Here is a 27559-nt window from a genome sequence, read left to right as displayed (position 1 = left end):
ATTTATTTTGTAAATGCTTATGCATGTAAATGTTCTACCTTCTGATAGAATATAAGCTTTTTGAGAAAAGGAATGTGGTCAAGAATCCATTCTTTTAATGATCAGTGCCCAATACAATGTCTGATACATAACATCTGCTTAATAAAGATGTGTTGACTGATCGATTAATAGATTTGCATGAATAACCAACACCTACAGAGATAAAACATAAAATTTGAAAGGTTTAATAAGGTCATATGGAAGAACGGATGAGGAAAAAGATTATCTGGGGAGAGTAGTTCAAAGTGTCTTGATATGAAATTAAAAGTCAAAGTAAGTTGCTAACTTTAGAGTGTACAAAACATTAATGGATTAAAAAGTATGATTAGTAGTAAACACTATATTAAACTGAGAATAGGATCCTATTCCTTTCATTCTTGCTTAAATTCATTCATTCATCCTTTAAATAAATCAAGAAACATTTATTAAGGATCTACTATACATCAGGCATCGTGATGCTTCAAATACAAAAGTAAGACAGTACCTAACTTCAATGTACTTATAAAATACTGAGATTAGTAATCTACCCTGATAAACAACTGAAGATAGAAAAAATAGATATGTATTTAATATATATATATATATTTGCATTTGTACATACACACATGTCCATTTGCATATGAAAATGGGAAACATTTATAATACTAACTAATGAAAGACAAGAAAAATAGCTTTGAAAAACTGACATCACAGAATTTGTAGTATTCTCATGGTATACATTTGTTTACATTTATACTCTTGTTTAATAAAGAGTTATAATTATTTCAAGTAGATCATTTGAGAACCTAGTAACCATTGATTCTTAAAGGTAGTTTATTGGTAGACACTTCAACGTAAGACACTAATAATGCTTGGCAGCAGCTACAAAGAATTTCAGAATTAAAATCCTAGAAGGCATTATTAAGATCACACAGATTCAATCTTGATATGAAGGGACTTGAATATCCCTCTAAGACGCTTTTCTTGAAATTAAATCATTTTCTCCATGAACGCAAGGAAATGACCTTTGGAATAGGCTCACCAACAGATGCAAAATATTATTCCATCTCTATTCCTACTGAAAGGGCCAAATAGACAACTCTAAATTTGTTTTTGTGAGAATAAAATTGTGCAGAACAAATAAAATTTAATGCAACTTCTATGTTCAGTCAATATTCTCTTCCACATCCTCACAGTCACTAGAGACTCAGTTGGTTGTCTTTCATTTTTAAATTATTAGTCTAAATCACTAAGATTTTCATTTAACTCTCAGTCACTTTGAGTGATGCACTGTTTTAAAATTCATTCAATTCCATTTATATCTCATATTGGAATAGCTGTAATAATCTAAATTGTACACACACACATATACATATATATGTGTACATATATATATATACACATACACACACACACACACACACACACACACACACACACACATATATATATATGAAAAGAGACAGAGAGAGACAGAGACAGAGACAGCAAGTAAAACAGAAAGGGAGAGAAATACAGAAAGAAAATACTCAGTGGAAGAAATAGAAAGTGAGAGAGAAAGAGAAAAAAGAAAGAGAGAAAGCAAGCCTGACAGAGCCAGTGACAGAAATAATAGTAATTGCTTTAGAGAGTTCTTATGAAGGCCAAATGGGACAATATATATATATATGCATATATATATATATATATAATGTACTAACTTTGAAATGTCATAGAGATGGTCATTGTTTATCATTGCTGTTGTTATTTGTGTAGTGCTGTTGTTGCATCTATGGGTGTTGTTTTTATTATTTCTTTGCAACAACTCCAGGAATAAGATGAGCAGAGGAAAAACTAACAAACAAACTTGAGGAGTTGAGAGGGAACTACCCTAGTTATATTTTCATGTTAGAGTCTCAGAAATTGGAAACAAGAGTGTCTAAAAGAGTCTAGTGAAGTGTTAGGCTATATATGTATAAATAAATATGACACACATACATGGAATCATATATATATATATATGTATATGTGAGAATATATATGCATGTCTACACATGTGTATTTATATCATATTTTTTTATATTATATAGATGCAGCTAGGTGTCACAATGGGTAGAGTGCCATGTATGGAGTCAGGAAAACCTGAAATAAAATGCAGCCTCAGACACATACTAGCTGTGTGACCTTAGGCAAGTCATTTAATACAGTTTGCCTCAGTTTCATCAACTGTATAGTGAGATGGAAAAAGAAACGGTAAACATTGTAGCTTATTTGCTAAGAAAATTCTAAAAGGAGTCATGAAGAGTAAGACATGACAGAAAAATGATGAAACAAATAAAATATATATGTATATATAAATGCAGATATGTGTTTATATATATATATTCGTACTCATGTTTGAACTTTTTTTCAGTTTACTATTTCAGGACATTGAGATGTGTTAAATCTATCATTATTTGCACAAGTTAAAGAAAAATACAAAATTCATCCTGGCACTTTTATCACCTGTATGGAAAAAGATTAAATACATGAAAAGCTAATACATGTCTATAAGCAGAAAATGGAATTTCAATTTTCACTTGATATCTTATTTGGCAACAAGTCAAAACTTCCCTTCTTATAAAAAAGAAAATGTAACTTTCTCCCAGTGCATTTCACAGATGATGCTAATAACTCTAGACAATCAAACCTTCATATTCTTATTTCCTTTTAAATCAAACTGGACTGAAAATATATGAACATCTATAATATATCATTCCTTTTAAATTATAAAATAAATATAGATATAGATAAAGATATCTTTCTGTATATACACACAGGTATGTATATATATATATATATGACTGTGTACTGAGATTATATGTGTATATAATAATTTATATATGCATATGTGTACATGCATGCAAATATATGATTACATACTTGCCAGGCAATTAGGCCTCCAATGAAGAGGACAATGTGAAAAACACTGGTTTCTAGGCTCTATTAATTTAAATCTTCTCCTTCAACATAACTATGATCTTTCTATAATGTATTAATTTTCATCCTCTGAAAATTTTCCTTCCATAAAGCACTACATCCAGTGAGAATATTGTGAGCATATTTGCTGCATGTGAGGCACCAGAAACCTTGGAAACTCATGGTACAAACTGATGAATAAAGATCGTTCCTGCCATGAGAATGCTTGATAGAAGCTAAGCTTGGCAAAGTTGGGAGTAAACTTATAAGCGAATATATTTTACTTCCACATGAAAAAATGGGGTGTAGAGGGAACGTTGCCAGTCTTGTAGAATAAAACCAGATGGCCCAGGAGAAGGCAGTTGATGACAGCTTACACAGGCTATTTTGCTTGCCATACATCAATGGCAATACATGCATAATCCAAAGGTTTCTAGAAAAATGGAAATGGCATGTCCTTTCTTTCTACAGACTAAAATAGCCAAATGAATCAAGTTTCCTAACCTGAAACTTCAGTTCTCTACATAAAGGATACACCTCTGCTACATATTAGCTATATGATCTTGGGCAAGTCACTTACTATATCAATGCACTAGATTACTCCCTATTATTATGAATCATAGAGAAGTCACTGACCTTGTTTAGAAAATTTCCTTAACCTGCAGTTCTCTGTACCAACAAAATAAAAAAAGTCTATTCCAAATACCTACACACACACACACACACACACAAACTGTAAAGGCAAACATAAAAATAAAGAGTAAGTTGTCAACATATGTCCAAAGGTTTAGATGATTTTTTCAACTAAGTCTGGGAGATATTTCATAGATGTCAAGTTGCTTTTTGAGAGTCTACATGATGTAAAACACTTGTCTGAGTTAAACCAGAGTTCAACAGTTTCCTCTGACACATTTTGATAGGGATTTCTCTGGTTGTTACTTCTCTTTTTTCTAAAATGGGGGGAAAATAACTTTCACAATAATTAGATGAATATTGTCATTTCTTTTCTATTCAAATAATAATGTTATTTCCAAAAACATTAGGAGTTTGAAAAGTGTTAGCTAGTGAAAATATTATTATTATATTCCCATTTAGAGGCAATTTGCCAGGAAGAAAAATGATTAAAATTAGGTCTTAAGAAATATTAAACATAGCAAGAATGAAAACCGATATTTTACATAAAAATATTTGTAGTGAAGGTGAAGGTATTAGAAGTGATATGAAGAATAGGATCACAATATCATCAGCTCAAAATAATTTAAAGTTGAAAGGGGTTTCAGCAGCCTTTTTATATAAAACTCTCATTTGATATATTAATAACCTGGGACTCAAAAAAAAAAAAAAAAAGAATGATCTTCCCAGGTCAAATAGCTAATGAGTAGCACAGTTCACATGCAAATCCAGGTCCTCTGGCTAAAAATCCAGTATTTTTCTACTCTACTATTATCCTATGTTTTCATTAAATTGCTATTTAAAAAAGTGATTGTCAAGTGTTTCAAATGCATTTGAATTAAAATATTGAATGACATTAAACATACTCTCTCTACAATGCTTTAGAAAAGTGTCCTGAAAAATAACCATTTTTCCTCTTTACCAGTTTTATAAATGTGAAATATCACAGGAAATCCATATGTATTCTAATGAATTTGGGGAGAATTTAATAAAAAATAGCTTCTGAACTTTTCTCTTTTTTATCCTAAAGAGTAAGAGTAGGTGATAGAACAGTGGGATAGCAGAAAACATTCATTATTGTTCAATATGTAGCGCAGCAGGGAAGGGAAATTAAAGCCTAACAGTGGAGGGTAGCAGCAGTGGTATCATTAAAATCAGCATTTTTTTCTTTGTGGGAGTTGCAGCACCCAAGGGGACTGGAAACCCAGTGTGACCTGACTTCTTTGATTTCCCTAAGTAAATATAGAAAGAAAAGAGAATCTCTTAGAGATCAGAGAAAAGACTAGATGAATAAATGGCAGGTGGAAATCACCTGGCTTGATATATCTGGCTAAAGAGGTTATGCTCGTTGCCTCTGTGGATTTAAAGCTATTTCTTGTATGTACTGTATCTGTTAACACAAATGAGGTGATTTGATTTATCTGGATCTTTATTATAAAGACACAATTAAATCTACCAAACATGTAAAACAGAAGGCCAGAGGTGAGAGGCAAAAGACTTAATACACGAATATCAGCCAAAATTAACTTAAAGAGAGATGGCAGAATATGTACTGTGATAATGTAAATATTAAATGAACAATGACATTATATGAAAAGAATGAAGGAATCTAAGGGTTTTCAAAGTTTATTAAGTATATAATTGCTGACATATTGAAAGGTTTTATAGAATCATAAGACATTAGAAATGATTTGAAGATTGTAGAGAAATCACTCAGCTAAGCTCTCCCAACATTCCTCTCTAAATAACTTTAAAATAGCACCTCAGACACAATTCCAGAGTACCAGAATCAACAACAGGTCAGAGCAAAAATCTTCCCACCCAAGAAAACTTAAAAGACAGGAAAGAGAGATCCGTGGCATGGAGGAGGGACTAACCAGAAGCCCACATGAATGAATCATCAGTGATGGGACCAGGTAGTGGTAAATGAAGAAGCATTAGTTTGGGGAGTTTTCAAGCCAGAGATAGTAAGAGACCTGAAAAATGGTCAGAAAGAGATTATACAGAACTTCTATTCTAATACTGGTCATAAGATGAAATATTATTTGACAAATCAACTTACTATACCCACTTCTGGGGCATAGTTCAAGGGAAGAAAGAAGGAATTTTCATTAAAAGAGAGCAGAAGCACTAAGGGCAGTATCACTTTTGGTCAGAAAGGAGAAGAGGCCTTGAGAAGCAGTAGAAAAATGACATCTCAAGATGTTAAGGATTCTCCCTAGCTAAGGAAAAGGGAATAAAAGCGGAGTAACTATTCCTCTCTTCAGATAACAGAATCTTGGAAGCATCAAAAATTCCAAACCTCCTTAAATAATTCTGAAAGCATCAGTATGAAAAAAAATCAAATAAATAAAATAATAGGGGAAAATGTGCAATATTTCACCAGAAAAAAAAACCCTAGGAAATAAAGGAAGAGACACATTTAAAAATATATCATCTGAAAGCTATGATAAAATAGTCTAGACCAGTGATTCCCAAAGTGGGCGCTACTGCCCCCAGTGGGTGCTGCAGTGATCCAGGGGAATGGTGATGGCCACAGGTACATTTATATTTCCTATTAATTGCTATTAAAATTTAAAAAAAATAATTTTGAGGGGGCTAAGTAATATTTTTTTTCCAGAAAGGGGGCGGTAGGCAAAAAAGTTTGGGAACCACTGGTATAGACCCATATTGGTGAAGGAGTAGCACACATGCCCTGGTGTCATCAAGGGGGCTATTCCTTTTCTCCTCTCCATTGTAGCTGAGGACAGTTTTCACATGCTCCACCCCTCTGTCCAAGAGACCCTCATGAACACTTCCTCCCTCTGCTCTCTGGGGACTCATAGGTGGCTTGAAGGTGCAGTTTGGTCACATGATCTCTAAAAGGTTCACCAAGACTGGTCTAGATATTATATTTCAAGAAATTTTCAAGGAAAGGTGCCCCAGTTTCTTAGACCTAGAAAATGAAATAGAAAGAGAAAAAAAATTACCAATCACTACATGAAAGAAATCCCCAAATTAAAAACCACAGAAATATTTATAAAATTCCAAAACTCCAATATTAAAGAGAAATATTTCAAGCAGCAAGAAAGAAAACATTGAAATACTATGAAACCATAATCTTGATCACATAAAATTTAGCTACTATGTTTGTTTTTTTTAATTTTTATTTTGAATATTTTCCCCTAGTTACATGTTTCATGTTCTTACCCTCTCCCCTAAGCCCCCCTAACTCCCCTTAGCTAACACGCAATTCCACTGGGTTTTACATGTATCATTGGTTAAGACCTAATTCCATTTTATTGATAGTTGGACTAGAGTTATCATTTAGTGTCTACATCCCCAATAATATCCCCATCAGCCCATGTGTTCAAGCAGTGTTTTTTCTTCTGTGTTTCTTCTCTCACAGTTCTTCCTCTGAATGTGACTAGTTTTCTTTCTCATAAGTTCCTCAGCTTTGCTCTGAATTATTGCATTGCTGCTAGTAGAGAAGTCTGTGAAGTGAAGTGAGCAGAGCCAGAATAATATTGTGCACAATAACAATAGTGCATGGTGATCAACTATTAATGACAACTATTGTCATTAAAGCAATGATTCAGAACAACTCTAAGAGACTCATAATGAAAAAAAAAAAAAAAACTATCCACTGCCATAGAAGGAACTGATGGAATCTGTATGGAGACTGAAATATACCACCATTCACTTTATTTCCTCAACAATTTTTTTCTCTAATGTAAGCAATATGTCTTGTTCCACAGCATGTTAATTATGAAAATATATTGTCTGATAATATATGAACAGCCTAAATCATATTACCTGCATCTTTGGGAGGGGAAAGGGTAAGAGGGAAGAAGAGAACATGGATTACAAAATGTCAGAAAGCGATTATCTAAAATTGTATCAACACAAAATCTGTAAAAAAAATTAAATGTTTTTGAAAAGCATTTTGACAAAAACTCTGCATAGACTAATATCTCCAACCATATACTAAGATAAGGTCAAAATGGTTAAATGATTTAGATATATAGGGTGATACCACAAATAAACTAGAATAGCACATAAAATGAACTCGTAAGATTTCTATATAAAGGAAGAGTTTATGAACAAAAAGAGAATAGTGAGGACCATAGCAAGTAAAATAGATGATTCTGATTCAATGAAATTAAAAAGGGTTTGTATAAATAAAATTTTTGCAGCTAAAATTTGATGGAAAAGAAGAAATTGGAAGAATAATCTACAAAGCTTTTCTATGATAAAGACCTTTTCTCTCAAATATATAGACAACTGAACAAAATGTATAAGAATAAGAATCATTCCACAATTGATAAATGGTCAAAGGATATGAACAGTTTTCAGAAGAAATCAAAAATGTTAATATTCACATAAAATGCTTTCAACACTATTGATTAAAAAATACAAATTGAAACAACTCTGATAGGCCAATGCAAACCTTTCATATTAGTCAAAATGACTTACTAGGAAAATAATAAATGCTGGAGGAGATGTAGAAAACTTTGTATGATATTGCACTATAGATAGAATGAAGAATTAGTTGAAGTATTCTGGAAAACAGGTTGGGACCATGACCAAAAGGCTATAAAACTATGCAAACAATTTAATCCATCAATATCACTTCCACGTCTCTAGTGCTTAGTAGTAATAAAGGAGATTCTAGAATGAATGTAGTTTTGCTTTGTTTTGTTTTACTTAATTAGTCATGTCTTAATTTTCTTGATTCTATTTCAGATTTCCTTGGCAAAGATATTGGAGAAGTTTTCCATTTTCTTCTCTAGCTCATCTTATAGATTAGGAAACGGAGACAAAGAGTTAAGTGACTTACCCATGGTCATACAGTTTGTAAGGACATGATGCCAAATTTGACTCATATCCTCTGACTCCGAATCTGGCACTCTAGCCACTGTTCCTATTTGTAGGACCTTTTTACCTTTTTTCCCCTAGTTGCAAAGAATTGGAAACTGTAGGGATAACCATTTGTTGGGTAATGGCTGAACAAGTTGTGGTATGTGATTATAATAGAATACTATTTTGCCATAAGAAATGATGAGCAGGATGATTTCAGGAAGAATCTGGAAAACCTTATATAAATTCATGCAAATGATGTGAGCAAAACAAGGAGAACCTTGCACACAGTAACAGTAATAGTATAAGGATGATCATCTGTGAAAGACTTAGCTATTGATATCAGGAAAATAATCCAAGGCAACTTCAAAAAACTTAGAATGAAAAATGTTATGTGCCTTCAAAAAGAGAACTGATTAACTCTGAATGCAATTTAAACACACTTTAAAAACTTTTATTCCCTTATTTTATTTTTAATCTATTTTCTTTTGCAAAATAACTGATATGAGGGTATGTTTTTCAAGACATCACATGTATTTGTTGACGGTCAATCATTTTCAATTCTATCTGACTTTTTGTTATCCCATTTGTAGTTTTCTTGGCAAAGATAGTGGAGTGGTTTTGCCATTTCCTTCTTCAGTTCATTTTTCAAATGAGGAATCTGAAGCAAACAGAGTTACATAAGTTGCCCAGAGTCATACACTAGCTAATAAATGTCTGAGGCCAAATCTGAACTCAGGAAAAGGAGTCTTCCTGATTCCAGATAGAGCACAAAATTCATTAATTACTGTCCATTCACAAGTATAACTGTTATCAAATTATTTGCCTTCGCAACCAGGAAGGAGAGCTGGACATGAAGGAGAGAAATTGGAATTCAGAAATATTTTAAATACTTAATTTTAAAAAATGTAATTGGGAATTATTTCATGAAATAAATAAAAAATATTTACCCCAAAATTAGTAGGATTCTTAAGGCCATCTTTAAGACAAACTTTGTTTTTTCATCTTTAAGAAGACAAACTTGTGATTGCATGGTTGTAAGGTATTACAAGTGAGGAAACCCTCGCTTCAAATTCAGATCAATACCTGTTTCACATTTAGATTTTTAGAGAATTACATAAAGCTCTTAGAAGAGTAGTCTCTTAGGCCAAATAGATGATATTTGAATTGGTATTTGAACCCAATTTTATTACTCAAAGACTGGAAAGTCATCTTTCCTGTTATGGGATACCACAAATGATGGGAAAACCATCAACTCTTGGAGCAGCTAATTTCAGATTTCACTTTTGGACAGTTTTAAATGTTATGATATTTTTTTCCTGACATCAAGCCTAAATGTACCCTTTCCCAGTTTTCCATAGCTCCCTTGTCTTTCCTCTGAAACAATATGATGCCTGTAGAGCTTGTAGAATCCTCTCCAAGATAGTTTAGTTTTCTGAACTCAAAATTTAATATATCCAAAACAAATCATTTATCAAAAATAAAATTCACAAACACGTGATTTATATAACATCTAAACTTTAATGAATGTCTAAGAACATTTGTACTTTAGAATAGAAATGCATGTTGTGGAAGGTAAATTTGCTTTCACTAATATGAGGACTAATTCATGTATTTACCCCAAAGCAATTTGGAGCAAAGAAAGAAATTTAATTTCATTATTCATTTTATATAACTCTCTACTCTCAGTTCTAGCTGAGACCTGAAATGGGAGCAACAATATGTTGCTAAAGAAAATCATTGTTCTTATGATATGCACATCTCATTTGAAAGGAGAAAATGGAACTGTTATGGACCCTATTCTTTTATCCCGTTAAGCTATTTTCCCAAGAAAGTAAAATGATATTAAAAAATATATAAATGATATGTCTGGCTACAGAATCATGATGACTTGGGACTTTGTCTTACTTCACTTCAAGCATGTGTGAGACTCCCCAAAACTGTTTAAAATATCTCAAGCTCAGTTTTCTCTTCTAAGAATGAAAATATCTAGTTACTCATTTCACAGTGTTATTGCTCTGGAGCTCAAACTATATATTATCCATTATATTGTATATGTTGTATATATTATATACTTATATAATTATGTAGTACCTATAATTTGAGCCCCAGAGGAATATAGATACGTGTATGCATTTTGTAAATATATGTACATGCATATATAGACATGTGTATAGGCATAGATGTGTGTATATGTGTACTCCAGTCAAAAACATTTATTCGGGACCTACTATGTGTGACACTGTAAAAATCACTATACATACAAAAAAAGGTTAAAAATAGTCTCTGTCAAGGAGAAGTCAAAAATCTAAGGAGGAGAGGTGAAGGGACAACAAGCAAATATGTATGATCAGGCTATATTCAGTATAAATAGGAAATAATAAAGTGAAGGTACTAAGATTTAGAGGATTTGTGAAAGGCTTCCTAAAGAATATGGTACTATATATGGAATTTAAAAGAGACCATGGATGTGTATATGTATGTGTGCATAAATACATATATATTTTCCATATACAAAGGTACATTTTCATATGTTTGCATATATACAGATAGTTAAAATAGAAAGATAGATAGATAGATAGATAGATAGATTGATAGATAGATAGATTAGATAGATAGATAGATAGATAGATAGATAGATAGATAGATTGATAGATAGATAGATAGATAGATAGATAGATAGATAGAGATGGATAGAGAGATGGAGATGGATAGATAGATGGATGAATATGGATAGATGGATAGATAGATGGATAGGTAGAGAGATGGAGATAGGTAGAGAGATGGAGATAGATAGAGAGAGAGAAATAGAGAGATAGAGATGGATAGATAGATGGATGAATAGATGGATGGATGGATGGATAGATAGATAGATAGATAGATAGATAGATAGATAGATAGATAGATAGATAGATAGATAGGTAGATAGATAGATGGATGGATAGATCGGTAGATAGATGAATATGAAAAACATTCATGTAGACCACCTATTGAAGAGGCAACATATCATTTTCAACTGAATGGAAAATCCATAGAGCTAGTCCATCAACATATTTTGTGCCAGAATTGAATATGGAAAATTATTTGGGGCCAGAACAAAATTTGAAGTGAGGGGGCTAGATTGCATTTGCAAATTAATCCCAATGGCATTAATCCCAATGAAACCAAGCTACTTCTTGAAACAAAGCCCCTTATTTTAAAGCTCACATTTTTCAATAGGTATAATTTGGAAACAAATAATAGGACCTGACAATATGTAATGCATCATAATGTCCAAAGCTTAATGGACAATGGAGAAATAAATGAGAGGTGTAACTTTGGGCTATAGAATATTATCAAAAACAACCTTGTCAAAAATTAGTATACAAAATATCATCCAGGAAATAGGTAACTGGAAAAAAAAGAGTTGGAAGGAAAATTTGGATGAGCCAAGTGGTATATGGGAAATTATGTGTTAAAATGCCTAAATATGTCTCCAGAATATTGAGTAAATACTCTAAGAAGAGTTTCAAGCATATTCCAAGGCAAAGGTGAAGAAAGAAAGGAATGGAAAGTTCCTTTACCATATATGAATGTTTACAGGGTGTGCTGGCATCAATGAATAAAAAAATCTTTGAACTACTGAATAATACATTAGAAAAGAGGGATCTATGGGCAGCTAGGTATGATAGCAGCTAGAATGCTGGGCCTGGAGTAGGGAGGACCTGGGTTCAAATCTGGATTCAGACACTTCCTAGCTTTGTTTTCCTGGACATTTATCCAGCCATTGTCTTTCTGTCTTAGAATTGTTAGACAGAAAGTAATGGTTAAAAAAAAAAAAGAAAGACAACATTTGAGTATAGAAGAAAATAGAAGAGAAATGAGAGCAAATAAGTACTCCATATTAGAAAGTGGAAACTAGTGTAACATGATTTGAAGGAAGTTACCCTGGGAATTCCCCATAGGATTGAATGAGATAATATTTGTAAAATGAAGAAATGTAGTCATAGATATGGTTTCTTCTCTGCTAGTACTGGATTATGCCTAAGATTGAAAGGAAATGCTCAATGTCTCAAATGACAAGTAGAGAGGTAAAGAATGTCATTTATTCAGGGCAATTGGGTAGCACAGAAAATAAAAGTGCAAAGCCTGGAGTTGGGAGGATCTATGTTCAAATATGACCTCACACACTTCTTAACTGTGACCCTGGGCAAGTGACTTAACTCTATTTGCCTGACACTAACTGTTCTGCCTTAGACTATGTACTTAATATCAACTCTAAGAGAGATGGTAAGGATTTTTTTAAGTGGCATATATTCAGACTTCTCTGAGTGTATATAAAGAGAATATGATTATACACATATACACTTGTGTATGCATATACACATAAATAATATATGTATATTAAAAGCTACATGTTATATAAAAACATATAACCTATGTATATAATAAATAAAACACAGATAACTGATATATGTAACATATAACATATCTCTGTGTATTTATAAATATTTGGAATGAATGTCATGTTTATATAACACATTAAAGTTTAAACAGCACAATAAATCTGTATGCATCTATAGTGATTTATAAATGATAAAGTGTCATATAAATATAATACTGGTTTACATAAAATTAAAATTCATGATACTTTGTTTACAAAATGTTTTCCATGCATATGTGTATATGTTTCTATTTTCATATATAAATGCATATGTATGTATGTATTTCTGCTTCTAAGTCATCATTCAAATAAAGATTCAGGAAAAACCAACAATATTTCCACTTCTATCTTTACTTAACATAAGATTTCAAGTGTATTTTTATGCTTATGATGATGTTACATTGGAGCAGATATTCATAAGGTGGCTTTTTTTCTGTCTTTTTTAACCTCTATACATCAGAACTCATGATCCTCCTTTCTAATATTTTAATACTTCAGTGAGCTCTTGACATCTATCTATATCTATATCTATATCTATATCTATATCTATATCTATATATTCTTACACAGAAAGTTGTGTTCTAGTAAATATTTTAAAAACCAGCTCAGATACATGCATACATATACATATACACACATAGAGAGAGAGATCTATATCTATCTATATCTCTATGTGTCTGTCTCTATCTTCTCTATCAGCGAGGGGGCACAGGGTGGGGAAACTCCTCTTCCTGAATTTAAATTTGGTCTCAGACCCTTACTTCCTTTGTGACCTTGGAGAAATCATTTAACCTCGTTTGCCTCACTTTCTCAGCTTTAAAAAAAACTAGAGAAGGAAATAGCAAACCATTCCAGTATCTTTGGAATGTTTCACAAATTTGCACGCCATCCTTGATCAGAGGCCATGCTTATCTTGTCTATATCAGTCCAATTTTAGTATACGTGTCACTAAAGCAAGCATCACCCCAAAATCTTTGGAAAGAAAACCCAAATGGGGTCAGGAAGAGTTGAATGTGTCTGAAAAACAACTCAACAACAGCAACTTGTATATATGTGTATATGTATGTATTTCTGTGGATCTTTATGTATATCTTGCCATTAAGTATAATATGTTTTATTAACATTTTCTCTATTGTTTTAAGTTTAGACAATCAACAAAACAATAAATCAAGGCCTGATTTGTAGTGTTTGACAATTTTTGAAATGTAAATACTCGCACAGAATATTTACCAACTGCCTCATGTGAGTCAGTTTGAGATCATTCCAGACTACCTCCTCTTTTATGTACAAATTTAATAATTATGTTTACATTTACTTTTATATCTGCATAAGTCAACACATAAACATTATACATATAACTTGGGCAAGCATACGAAAACATGTAAGTTTATATCTATGTCTGTCTATCTATACAAGTGTGTGTGCATGTGCACATGCACAGAAACAACTATGATGCATCCTATCTACTCATTTCTGATGGAGCCACAATGATCAATGATAAGGACATGACACCAGGGGGATGGACTAAATACATCAATAGTGTTATCAACAGACTTTCATCCAGTGCTGACATGACTGAATACCTGAGAATAGAGTCAATGCCTTTCTTGCTGAACTTCTAACTTAAAAAGAAGTTTGAAAATCCAGCAGGCTACTCTCATGTGGCAAAGCTACTGATGCTAATTCTATTCCAACATAGATTTATTTACAAGACAAGGGATCCATTGCTTATACAAAAACTGACAAAAAATTCTGGGTTATATGTCAAGAGCAGGTTCTTCCCCAGAAAATCAAGGACGCCTCCATATTTCACATCTATGAAAGGGAAATGAAATAAATTGTCTTATGACAACCGCAGGGGCATCTTTTAGTTATTAATGGCAAGATTCTTGGCAGAATTGTCTTTGATGAACTGATCATTCACCTAGAAGATGGGCATCTACCCCAGAACCAATGTGGATATAGAAAGGAATGAGAAATAGTTGATGATGTGGTGTTTACTGCCCAGCAATTCTAGAATAAAAGCCAGGAGCAGAAGAGAGGTCTATACACAAAAAGAAGCAATTTGATCAATGCTTTTTATACTGTTGGTCACAAGGACTTGTGAAAGAGTAATGCAAAAATTTGGTTGCTCAGAGAAGTCCATCTTTACTGTATGCCAGTTTTGTGATGGCATCATTGCATGGACCCTAGATAATTGGTGATGCTTTTATTATTTTCCAGTCACCAGTTGAATGAAGTGGGGACCTATGTTTGCTTCTATGTTTTTATGCATGATGCTTTTAGCTATGCTGTTGGATACCTTCAATGAGGATGAAAAGAACATCAAGGTCAGCTGTGACATTGACTGTAAATTAATTAACTTGAAAAGGCTGAAAATCTTGAGGCAACTAGGTGATTTAGTGGATAGAGAACCAGACCTAGAGATGTGAGATCCTGAGTTCAAATTTGGCCTCAGACACATCCTATCTGTGTGACCTTGGACAAGTCACTTAATCACAGTTCCCTAGCCCTTACAACTCTCCTGTCCAGGAACCAATACTTAGTGTTGATTTTAAGACAGAAGGGAAGGGTTTTCAAAAAGAAAAGCCTATAAGCCATATTAAAGTGGAGAAAAAGTTCATGAACAACTACTTATTCAATGATGATTATGCACTAAATACAGACTCTGAGACTAAGATTCCACCGAATATGTATTGTTTCTCTGCTGCTTGTACTAATTTTTGCCTATCAACTTACATTAAGAAAACTCTGGCTCTCCTACAAGCAGCACCACACCATCCATACATGGAACCAACAGTTACAGGAAATGGAGAAATTTTTAATGCTCTGGAGAATTATACCTTCCAGAGATGTACACTTGGATAACGAGACTGTCACATGCATTGCCAGATCTAGCTCAGTGTTTGGAAAGCTCTAAAAGAATATGTGGGAGAGAAGAGATTTTAGGCTGCCTACCAAACTGAAGGTCTACAAAGCCAGTGTGCTGACCTCATTGTTATATATCTATGAAACTTGGACAGTTTACTAGTATCATGTGAGGAAATTGAATTGCTTCCATTTGAGTTGTTTTAGGAAGATTTTGAAGATCATCTGGCAAGATAAAGTACAGGGGCACTGATTCCTTTCTCGAGCTGAACTATCAAGCATTCAAACACCACTAGAAAACATAACCCCTATGGGCTGGCCATTTGTTAAAATGTCCAACACACTTGACTAAAAGACTATTAGACTGAGAAATCACACAAAGCAAATGTTCAGACAGAACTTAAAAGAAGTGATACAAGGACACTCTCAAGGTCTCTCTAGGGAACTTTGGTATCAGTTGTGGGACATGGGAAACACTGGCACAGGCCTATCTAAAATAGTGTGCCTGCATCCAAAACTCAATATAAACCTCAGATATGTGAATTTAGGGACATTTCCATCTCAAATGTTCATATGGAGTATCTGTGCCCAAATTGTGGTAGGTAGACCAAGTTTCTGTTGGTCTGATGGGTCATAGTTGGAAGCACTATACATTGACGTTAACATCATGATGTTGTTTTGGTCCTCTTCAAGTACAAAAGATAATTACTGAATGACCAACTGCCTCAGTTTCCTCATCCCTACAATGGAGATACAAACATCACCTACCTCCAAGAGTTGTGGTAAGGATCAAATTAGATAATAATTATAAAGCTTTTAGTACTGTACCTGGAACATAGTAAAGGCTATATAAATATTACCTATTATTAATATAATTTTCATTCCATTTTGCACTGATAAAGGATACGCTGATCACTTCTAATCTTACCATCATTCTGCTAATGAAAACCTTGATTCATATTACTTCACTCAGCCTCTTCTCATCTCTTATTGGACATATGGGAGAATGGAGTGTTAAGTCCTCAGTGCCTATGTTTAAAGAGGGTAGAAAATGTATTTCCTTTCAATCCACTTTGCAACAGCTATCCTCTAGATGGTTTCAATTCCATGGAAAAAATGCCTCTATGCCCATCATGTCCACCTCTACTCACACTCCCTACCTCTTTTTATGTTTTGTCTTGCCCTTTAAAATATGACTTCTTGAAAACAAGGATTGTCTTTCTTTTCATTAATTGAATCCCTTGCCCTTAGCACAGTGTCTGGTACATAATACATGCTTAATAAATGTATGTTCAGTTGGATATCCTTGCTTATACAAAGAGATACATAAGTTGGAATGAGAATAGTAGTTATTACTAAACAGATGGTGTATTTTACCAAAATTTAGACATAACTAATGTTATATAGAAGTGAGTAATCTTTTGATAAGGAGGGAAAAAAGGGGGATGAGGTGATATGGAGAAGGAATGAAGAGGATAGCTGAGTTTAGGGAAGGTATGAATGAGGTGGTATATTGTATGGTAAGGGGGTAGATGGGAATATTCAGGAGGGGCTGCCCAAACAGGCTAGTCACAGGAGGCTAGAGACAGAGGACACTGAGGGGAATAGGCTAAACCCTTCAAGGCAGGAAAGGTATCTCTATAGACAAAAAGGAGTTGGACCAGACAGAAATGTTTAAAACCTGGATGGAGGGCTTCTCTTGTCAGTTTCTAAAATCCTTTGAGGGAGGAGTCGAGAGGGCTCCTTCTTGCCAGTCAAACTGAATGGGTGCAGGAAGTCCCCGGTAAGGACTTCCTCCCAAGATGGATGTCTGCAGTTCCCTCAAGAAATAAAAAGAAAATAATTCCTTCCCTCTTCAACCCTTGCCTTAATTTAGATACAATGATTCACCAGAGGCTTGAATAGGTAGCAAAGGGGATTTATTAATAAGAGGGTTAGTCAGAAGGAGAGAGGGGTTTAGTGTTTGTAACAACTGCTAGGGAGAAAGCTGAAGGTGGGGGAAGGGTCACAGGAGAGGGTTAGACTGAGAGAGCAGTTAGGAAGATTTGACTACCTTAAAGAAAGGTATTTACTAGATCAATAAAATAAGGTATAGCTTGATTTAAAGATGTCCAACTTGCCTACAGAAAACTAAACCCACAAATATCTAATCACCAAACCATCCTTCCTCCCAGAGCCCAAAGGGAAATTCAGGGAAAATAACAGGGAAATAATATGGAAAGGGTCAGGGAGAGGTCCAGAGAAATCAGCTAGGTTCAAATTGCCCAGAGACAAAGGCAGAGGCCTAGCCAAAAGCCAAAAGCAGAGCCTCAGTTGGAACTTCAGCTCTCTTCAAACCTCAGACTCCAACTGACTTTTAGTGACCATTCTAAGACTTAACTTCCAGGGCTGTTTACAGTTGACTTTTGCAAGAGCAAAAGCTTCTGTTGCATCCTTGCATAACACTAATAAAAGGAACTAAAACCCTCTTAGAGGGCATACTTTGCTAATTAATATTTCAACAACTACAAATATCACAATGAATTTAATTACTATTAGGCAAATTAATCCCCACTTGTCATTCTGATCAATATGTAGTATGAAAAACACAAAGTCAGTAAGTTTCTAAGACCAGATTTGAACTCAGTTATATGAGTCTTCCTGACTTCAGGCCCAGAATTCTATCCACTGTACCACCAATAATCTCTAACAACAATCAGAACTGTAATATGGTGTTCTAAGTAATAATTCATCTTTACATCTCAATATGGCTCTTTTGTGATCACTTCTCCTGGAATCAGACACAATCATAAATCAAAGTTCCATAATATTTAATAATCAATGGCAGGTTTCCATAGTCTAAAGCTTTAGGCTATGCATTAATATTAGGACCAATGCATATTGTAAACTTATATTAGTGCAAAATAAAAAAAAAATACTGGTAACATGTGCTTCAAGTACAAAAATGAGAGAGGAAAGAAAATTCAATTATTCTATTACACATACAAGGAAAAACAGTAATATTTTTTTAATAAGAAATGTATAGTTTGCAATTAGTGACATTATCTCCAGGAATAAGACAGTACAAATAAAGAGAGTAGGACTGTGCTAATAAAAACGGTTTAACAGAACATATAGCTAATAGCCAAAACCCAATAACTTAAAGTGATAGTGTAACAGTTAACTTAATATGTGAACTTAAAATAAAATTAAATCTTAAAATAATCAGCAAATATAATAAACATGATAGGATATAGTCACTCAATGTCAGTAAGAGGTATTCTCTTTACATGAGAGCAATGAATCCAAGAGTCCTATTCTCCAATTTATATAGCTGTTGGAGTGGTTATGAGAACTTGAAATGTATCTTCCCAGGCTGACTGGGTTGCTGCAGTGTGCTAGAAGTTCTTTATATATACCTTGTCTCCTGGATGTAGGTCATGAAGCAAAAAAATCTATAGGACCTGCTTGAATAGCAGTTCTGGATTCACAGAGTTCTTGCAATTTGATTTGTAAATCCTGTATATATGAGGCAATAGAAGTGTCTCCCCCTAGCAATGATGTATATGCGGGAGAGAAAGGCTTAGCCTACATAGGAGATGTCCAAAAAGCATCTCATATGGTAAAATATGTAGATCTCCTCTGAGTCTGCTGCTAAGAAAAAATTGGGCCAGATGGAGAATTTCAGATCATTTTAAATGAGTCTCCATGCACAATTTTCCAATCATGGTTTTGAGATCTTTATTCATTCTTTCAACTTGGCCTGAGCTCAGGATGATATGATATGTGGAATTTGGGCATTATCCCCAAAGAATATATCTGAGATGAATCTGAATCATCAGTGTCAGAATCAATACATGCAGGCAGGCCAAAGCAAAGAATAATCTCTTTTAAGAGCACCTTGGCAACAAAAGCTGCTGTGGCCCAAGTGATAGGAAATGCTTCAGGCTATCTGGTCAGTTTATCCACTATGATTAGACAAATTTTATACTGTCCAGCCCTTGGTACAGTGATAAAATCAAATTGCAGGTGTTCAAAAGATGTGAAAGACAGCCAATGCCCACCAAAAGCTTTGTTATTCCATGATTTTCATTTTCTTTTTAAATTTTTACCTTTAAAAGTTTTAATTCTTTTCTCAAGTCCTCCACTAAGTCATTATTCTCCTCATCTTTCTGTTCATGGCCCTTAAAAACATAGCCTGCTTCCCTCCTCAATTCCTCGAGATCCATAGAGACCAATTTAGGCAACTAGTCTTAAAATAGTCTCTAACCACTTTAAAACAATTTTTAACAAATTGTCTACATATTCATCTAGCATCCCTTTCTCTAGACAGATCCAAGTCTATACATCTACCTCCCAGCTTAATAAGTATATCCCATGTACCAGGCCTTCAGAGCAAACTATCATTGCTGTAAGTAATGCCTCTCTAGCCTGGCATAATTTTAAGTAACTTTCCACTGTATTCATATTCCATTTAGGATCTTCACAGGGCCAATGAGCTGCTCTCCTTCATTGGACCTCATTACCAAGAGAGATGATTTGTTTTTCTCTCTTTCTATCACAAAGGCTAGGAGTAAATTTTCCATGTGCTGCCATGCAGGGTCAAAAGTCCAACAGATATTTTTGAGTTTTTTGTTAACTACAATAGGATCACCTTCAAAGGAAGGATTTTTAGCTTGAATCTCTCAATATCTAGGGGGCTAAAGGGTGTATAGTGTCTTAAGGGCACCACCTCTCCAGTTTTATTGAAGATGGATACTTATCTTAAGGTGAATAGGCCTATAACTGAATCATTTGCAATTTCTGCCTCTTGGCTTGATGTTTGCATTGCTATGGAGCAGGTGAGGGAAGGGAGAGGAGTAGGCAAGCTAAGAGGGAGGAGTTGGTCTGGGAATGGGAGGCAGGGTAGGAGGAATGGGGGTGGGATCTAAGGATAAGGGTACAGGGAAGGGGTGGCTTGGGTAGAGGAAGGAGGAGCTGAGACAGGGTAAGAAAAGGATGAGGCAGGGCTAAGGGAGATCTGGAGGAGGAAGTGGTAAGAGGAAAAGGCAGGGGCTAAGTGTAATGTGGGAGAAGCAAGGAGGGGAGGAGGTCAGGTCATGAGCTTCCAAAAGCTGAACAAGACAAGATAAGAGGAAATCAGCTTGGGTAGGGTTGAATGGAGGGTAATATTCCTTCTGAATTTTAAAACTACTGAAGTGTTTCTCAATGCTATCTGTTTGAGTCTAGTTTAATCAAAGTAACCTTGTGTTGTTTTTTTTGTGGGGGGGATAAAATATGTTATGAATAAGAGCCGTCCCAACAATAGTGTTAATAAAACTATTCTGAAGTGTTGAACAGTTTGAATTCAGTAATATTCTCTGGGAGCATAGTTGTTTTTTTCAAAGTTAGGGAAAGCCATTCCCTCATTGACAACATGATTTTAAATACTATTCTTAGACATGCCCCTCTTAGCTAGTTTAATAAATGGGGGGGCAGCTGAAAGACGTTAGCTAAAAGAAAAGGAAAAAGTTTTCTCCCCACCTTCATAGCCAGGAGCATGGAAGCCTCCCTTCCATGGGTTAGTTTAAATTGACCAGCCACAGGAACAGCACCAGTAGGAGAAGGAGTGGAGACTGCAGGCATCCCTCCACAGGCAGTTAGTGAGGGAGGTAGGAGCAGCAGCACCAGCAGTGGGAAGCAAGGCAGACAGGTGAAGATGCCAGTACTCCCCAGAGGGGAAAGGAGAAAAAAATGTGGCAGGAGAAAACACATTTCTTTTTTTTAATCTATTTACTTAGAGAGAATTATGGGTTCTAAACCCCACTGGTTGCTAAAAATGTAAGATTTAAATTAATGCCCAACACAACAAGTATTAATTTTATAAAGTTTATTAATAATCATTTGAAGTAGAAGATATAAAAAGGAAATAGAAATATAAAAACCTAATTATCTAACAAAAGCAAATCCATATGAGTAAGTTCTCCTGATTCTCAAAAAGCCTGCATCCACAGCTGCCTGAGATCACAAGAAGAGAGAGTGAGAGGTGGAGTTACACAAAATTTATATCCTGCCTATGTCAGCATGTAACATGAGAAGGAGAGTGGGGTGCTGGGTATTGTAGTTCTGGGATTCAGACTTCAGTTACATACTTACTAGTTCACACCACCAAAGGCCACAACCAGTGCCCCTCTTGGGCAGTGCTAGGCAAATTGGGAGACTGCAATTGGTTCCTGTGAAGAGGGGGAATGATGATAAATGATGTGGAAAAAAGAGGTATAACAGAAGAGACAAATATGATCTGCTCTCTCTTTTCCTTTCTTGTTTTTTGGAGAGACCGGTTACTTGGATACCATTCCTTCCTTGGCTTTTGGAGAGATGCTTTTCTTGGGTTCTGCATCAGTGAGTAGAGCTGAAGAGACATGCTTTTCCTTGGAGTCATTCTATGTTGGTGGAACTCTGGCTAGGATTTCTGGCAGAAGATGCCACCAGGACTTCAATGTGGAAACTGGTATTTGAGGGAGCCCATACAGAGGGCTGAGCCAGACTTCACCAAAGCAACACTTATGGTGGTAGGCTAGACAAAGCTCTGGCTCCTTACTACATTTCCCACTTTTAATATCTCTACCTTGTTGAAAATAAAGACTGCTAGCAGTCATTTTGACTTAGGGGCTAATATTTTATAAAGGGTGACCACTTTTATAACTCTCATATTGAATCAAAACCTGATTTAACTCTTACACAAGACATTCACAGTGCATTGAGGAGACAACATGAAACAACTATGTACAAGCAATATTTTACATATACATACACATATATATATCTATGCATATACATATACACACATTTTATATGTAATATATTGGAGATGTTCAACAGAGCAAAGACACTAGAATTAAGAGAGGTAAAAAGGGCTTCCTACAGAAGGTGTGATGTTATTTGAGTCCTAAATGAAGCAAGGAAAGTCAGGGGTCAGAGATAAGGAAGAAAGAATTTCAGGCTGAGGAACAACCAGGGAAAATGCATAGAGGCTAGAGATAAAGTATCATGTGTGAAGACCAGTAAGAAAAACTGTCACTAGATCAAAGCATATAGTGGAGATTATGATAATAATAATGATGGATTTTTAAGTATTCTATTTTTTTCAACATCATTGTGAAGGGTGAAATAAAATACATTTTAACATTTATTTTTTACAATGAAACTGAGATGATCCCAGAGCATAAATGATTTGCTTAAGGCCATGCTGTAACAGAAGTGAATTGGACAAAAAACAGATTTTTTTTAAGTATTAGCTCTTATTGTTCCTGCTAGCTATTGTAAGGAGCCTGAAGTAGTCTAACAGGCAAGGATTTCCCTAGCACTATCTCATCCTGCTTAACATTTGTCTTGGGGCCTGGATTAGAGTCACTCTATTACGATGCTTCCTTTTGTCCCATTGTATGAAACCTTCTTGAATAGTGATCTAGATTGGATTTAACAAATCATTTAGACTTAATTTAATAGAAAATCAAACATTTTATTTAGGACAAAGAAAGTTTTGGAGTATCAGGTTTATATATTATAAAATGCAGCTGACTCAAAGCTTTCCTAGTAACTAAGTATTCATTTCCCTCTACCCTTCCCACTTTCTCCTTAGGTTTGAGTTTCCCCTCAAGCTAATACCTATGCACTACAAGAAGACAAACTACCAAGACAAACAGAAATGTCTCAAGCTTTTGACAGTAGGCTTTGAATTGTTGTGATTGCTAAGTATACATCAAAAAGTCACAAGAATCTTGCTGTCCTGTAATGGTGACTTTTCATACTATTCTGATTAATTTCAGGCAAAAAAATTCCCCATAATAAAATTGTTTCTAAAAACTTACTAAAATCTATTAAAATTCTCTCATAAAAGTCAAAAAGTCTATTTTGAATGAGAATACAAAAAGAATCAAATATAACCTTGCTTCCCTATGAGACACCATTGCTTCATTTCCATTTGTTTGTTTAAATACACTTTCCTGAAACTTTTGCCTTTATCTCAGACAGATCTTATATCTCTTCCACTCACACACACACACACTGAATCCTCCTTTCAAAGGTATCTCAGGTATGATTGTGTAAAATTTAAAATTAAATATGAGGATGCTACTATCTTTATTAGCTTTATTACATCAAAGTGGCGATAGTAAAAAGAGGGAAATGTAGATAAGAGGTAAGGAGTTGCTTCGATAAATAACCTAGTTGCTACCAATAGGGATTCCCTCAGGTTCCAATCTCCATCCAGAAGAGCTCAAAGGAGAGTTAGAGCAGTCACTAGGTTTTGGCTTATAAGCATTTTTCTCCACCCACTAGCTCTCCCACTTCACAGCTCAAGAACCAATCATAGTTCCTTAATTTGCCTGGCACCAGCCAGTGAGGCAGTGCCTCTGGAATCAGTTTCCCACCTTGTTGGTTTCAAACTTCCTTTCTCTGAGGGTTTGTCTATCTCTGCACATCTCAATGGTAAATAACCTCCAGGTTGCTGATTGGTTATATCAAAACAAAGTGACATAATGGGGGGAGGAGTTCCCTTCCCACAGCTGGAAAAAATTAGTACCTTTTAACAAATGCTAATTGAATAGAGTTAAATAAAAATAAAGGACACTTTGACTATATTTGGCAATGTGTGCAACATTCTCCCTTCATAGATGGCCACTCTGCCATGAAAAGGGATATAGCCTTATCTATCAATTCTCCTGAACTTTCATAATTTTTTTAACTACTCAGGCAAAATCTTCCTTCTAGTCATCTTTTCATTTAAATTACTGTAGTACTGTATAATATTTCTATAGATTATACTTATTTTACTATCCATGTGATAAAAATAAATCCCTATATTCTCTAAATTTATCACATTTATTAATTTTGTGAAACACAGTACAATTCTATTATATTTATATTCTGAACATTTTAAAAAATTCTTCAGCTTATAAGCATTTTGTTTCCAGTTATCATCCACTACCAAATAGGCTACTACTAATATGCTAGTATGTATTAGGGCTTTGTTTCTCTCTTTGAATATGTTGGAACATATATGTTGTGATATGTTTATTGAGGCAAAAAATATAGGCAGGTTAATAACTGTTCTTTCCTAATTCCAAGCTGATATTCAGAATGATTGTATCAATTCACAAGTCCACCATCAATTTATTAATATCTATCTGCATCAGTATTTTAATACTTTTTTATTTTTTGTTGTGACAATCTTTAAGTCTGAGATGAATGCTCAATTTTTGTGTTTTAAAATTATTTTTATTTCACAAAATCTCACAAAATTTATTTCACAAAATGTTTCCTAGTTATATCTAAAATATACACATAGAATTTGTTTTAAAATTTTGAAATATAAATTCTCTAATTATTTTATTTTACTAAATAGCCATTTTTCTTTTGAAGGATTATATTCTTGTTTTACTGGTTAGGTTATTATTGGTTATAATACCAGTTCTTCTGTCTTTTAGAATATCATATTCGAAGTCCTCTACTCCTTTAACATAGAAGATGCCAAATCCTGTATGATACTGACTGTGACATGATGAAATCTGAATCATTTCTAACAGTTGAAATATTTTTTTTTCTTTTTAACCCAGGAGTTCTAGAATTTGGTTAAAACAGAAGTTTTACTGTTGGTAAATATTTCAATAAGTGATCAGATTTTTTTTCAATTTCTTTTTTATATTTGGTTCAAGTTTTCTTTGACAATTTCTTGAATAAATCTAGGGTCTTTCTTTGATCATAGATTTCAGATATTCCAATAATACTTAATTTATCTCTCCTCAATATATTTTTCAGGTTAGCTATTTCCCCAATGAGATATTTCATATTTTCTTCTATTTTTCCATTCTTTAGACTTTATTTTGCTGTTTCTTCATATCTCATGAGGCCAATAGCTTCCATTTGCCAAATTTTAGTTTTTAGGAAAATATTTTCTTCAGTGAGTTTTTTTGCCTATTTTTTTCATTTTTCTTTTAAATCATTTTTTTCACCAGCAAATTTCCATTTAGTCAATTCTATTTTTTAAGGTGCTATTTTCTTCAATAACTCTGTGCCTCTTTTACCAGGGTCTTTTAAGAGTTTCTGTCCTTTGCTTTCATTTCTTTATGTAATTTTTCCTTTACCACACTTATTTGATTTTAACAATCATTTTTTGTTCTTCAAGGACTTCTTTTCAGTTTCTTTCCAATTTATATTTTTTGGTGGTAGCTATTTTGACTTCATTGTTTTCTTCTGAGTTTCTGCCTCAATCTTCTCTCTCACCCAAATAGATTTTAATGGTCAGATTATTTTGTAACTGCATATTCTTTTCTCCACTCAATTTCTTGATTTCTAACTTTACGTTAGTATTAAACTCTGTTCCTGGCATGGACTGGAGGGGTGATGTCTCAAGATTTAGAATTTTTTGTACTTTTTTTTTGTTTTCAGAGCTACTGGAGGTTTGGAAGTTTTGGGTGCCTCCTAGGTAACACAAGGGGAAGTGATCTTGGGAGAAATATGGTCATCGTTGTCCTCTTCTACAGGCCAAACTTTACCAAGGAAGGGCCAATGATTCCTTGGAATTGCAATCAATATTGCTTCTCAGGAACCCTGTGCCCAGGGGACCAGCAATGATACCATTGCTCAGGGTCCATCACTTTGCAGAAGAAGAAGTATCCCAAAGGGATTCTACCACCTCTTGACTAAAAGTGGTCTTCCTTTCCCTTGACGTATAATGTAGAAGTGGGTAAAGGTAATAGGATTGCTATATATTTCTCCTTTAGAGTTCTCACTGTGGCTTAAATGAAAATATGTCTCTCTGACTTTGAAATATGACATGTAAGTGGTTATAAATGATGGAGTTGCTAAACATGATCCAGTCTTGTTATCTTATAATGTTATATATTTATATATTGAGTGTATAATGTTAACAGAAAGTCCTTCTGTAATTGTTTTCTGACCAGTTGCTAAGTCCACTATGTCATCTGAGGATATAAATTTTTTTTGTGTTTTAACAATATTTGTTTTAATTTTTATATGCTATTTGTAGCATTAAATTATATAAATAAATTTGAAAAGGTTCTCAAGGACATCTAGTCACCTCTTCATTTTGCAGAAGAAGGAACAGATTGTCATAGAAGTTAGGTGACTTGCCCAAGGTCACAGTTTGGTTTACTTGCTTTATTTCTGTTTCTTTTGGGAAAGTTTCTCATATAATTATTACTATTTATTTTACATTTTAAGCAATACTCTTAGTCTTACATGTATGCTTAAGTTTAAGTAAAAGAAGTTTTCTTCAATATATATGACTTTTGCTGGGTTTTTAAGATAAATGTGTGCTATACTTTATCAAAAGTTGTTTCCCCTTTTTTTCTTTTCAAATGAATCTTTCATACCTGGTATGAATATAACTATCATATGTTAATTATTTTCTGTAAATATTCCTATAGCCTCTTTGAAAAAGTTTTTTTAATGTTTATATAAATATTTCTTAATGATATTATTCTATAGTTCTTTCTTTTCTTTATTAATTTGATTTCTAAATGGTAAGCACTACTACAAAGTACTTTATTATTAGCAATATGACAGGAAAATACTTTATCTTCTAAATGAATTATATGCAAATGCATTCATGGATACTTGACACTAAGTTTCAGAAGTTCTTTCACATCTGCTAGTACAAACACAATGAGGTTGCCAAAAAAGAAAAAGAAAGGAAAAAAAGAAAAGAGAAGAAAAAAATTTGTCTTCTACAAATATTGAAACTTTGACTTAGTGTCCCCCACAATTATATTTTAATTCAAATCCCAAATTGGGTTTCTGTAGCAATAAAATAATGCCTTT

At 34.0% G+C, this 27559-nt stretch overlaps 1 non-coding gene across 1 annotated transcript; it reads right to left on the bottom strand.

The window, feature by feature from the left end:
- Nucleotides 1-13743: 13743 nt before the first annotated feature.
- LOC123232738 lies at nt 13744-13853 on the bottom strand. The gene has a single exon (XR_006505255.1). It is a non-coding gene; the product is annotated as a U6 spliceosomal RNA (small nuclear RNA).
- Between the last annotated feature and the right edge of the window lie 13706 nt (nt 13854-27559).

Source organism: Gracilinanus agilis, chromosome 1 (genome assembly GCF_016433145.1).
Source record: "Gracilinanus agilis isolate LMUSP501 chromosome 1, AgileGrace, whole genome shotgun sequence".
NCBI classification, from domain to species: domain Eukaryota; kingdom Metazoa; phylum Chordata; class Mammalia; order Didelphimorphia; family Didelphidae; genus Gracilinanus; species Gracilinanus agilis.
This window is presented reverse-complemented; position numbering and strand designations above follow the sequence as displayed.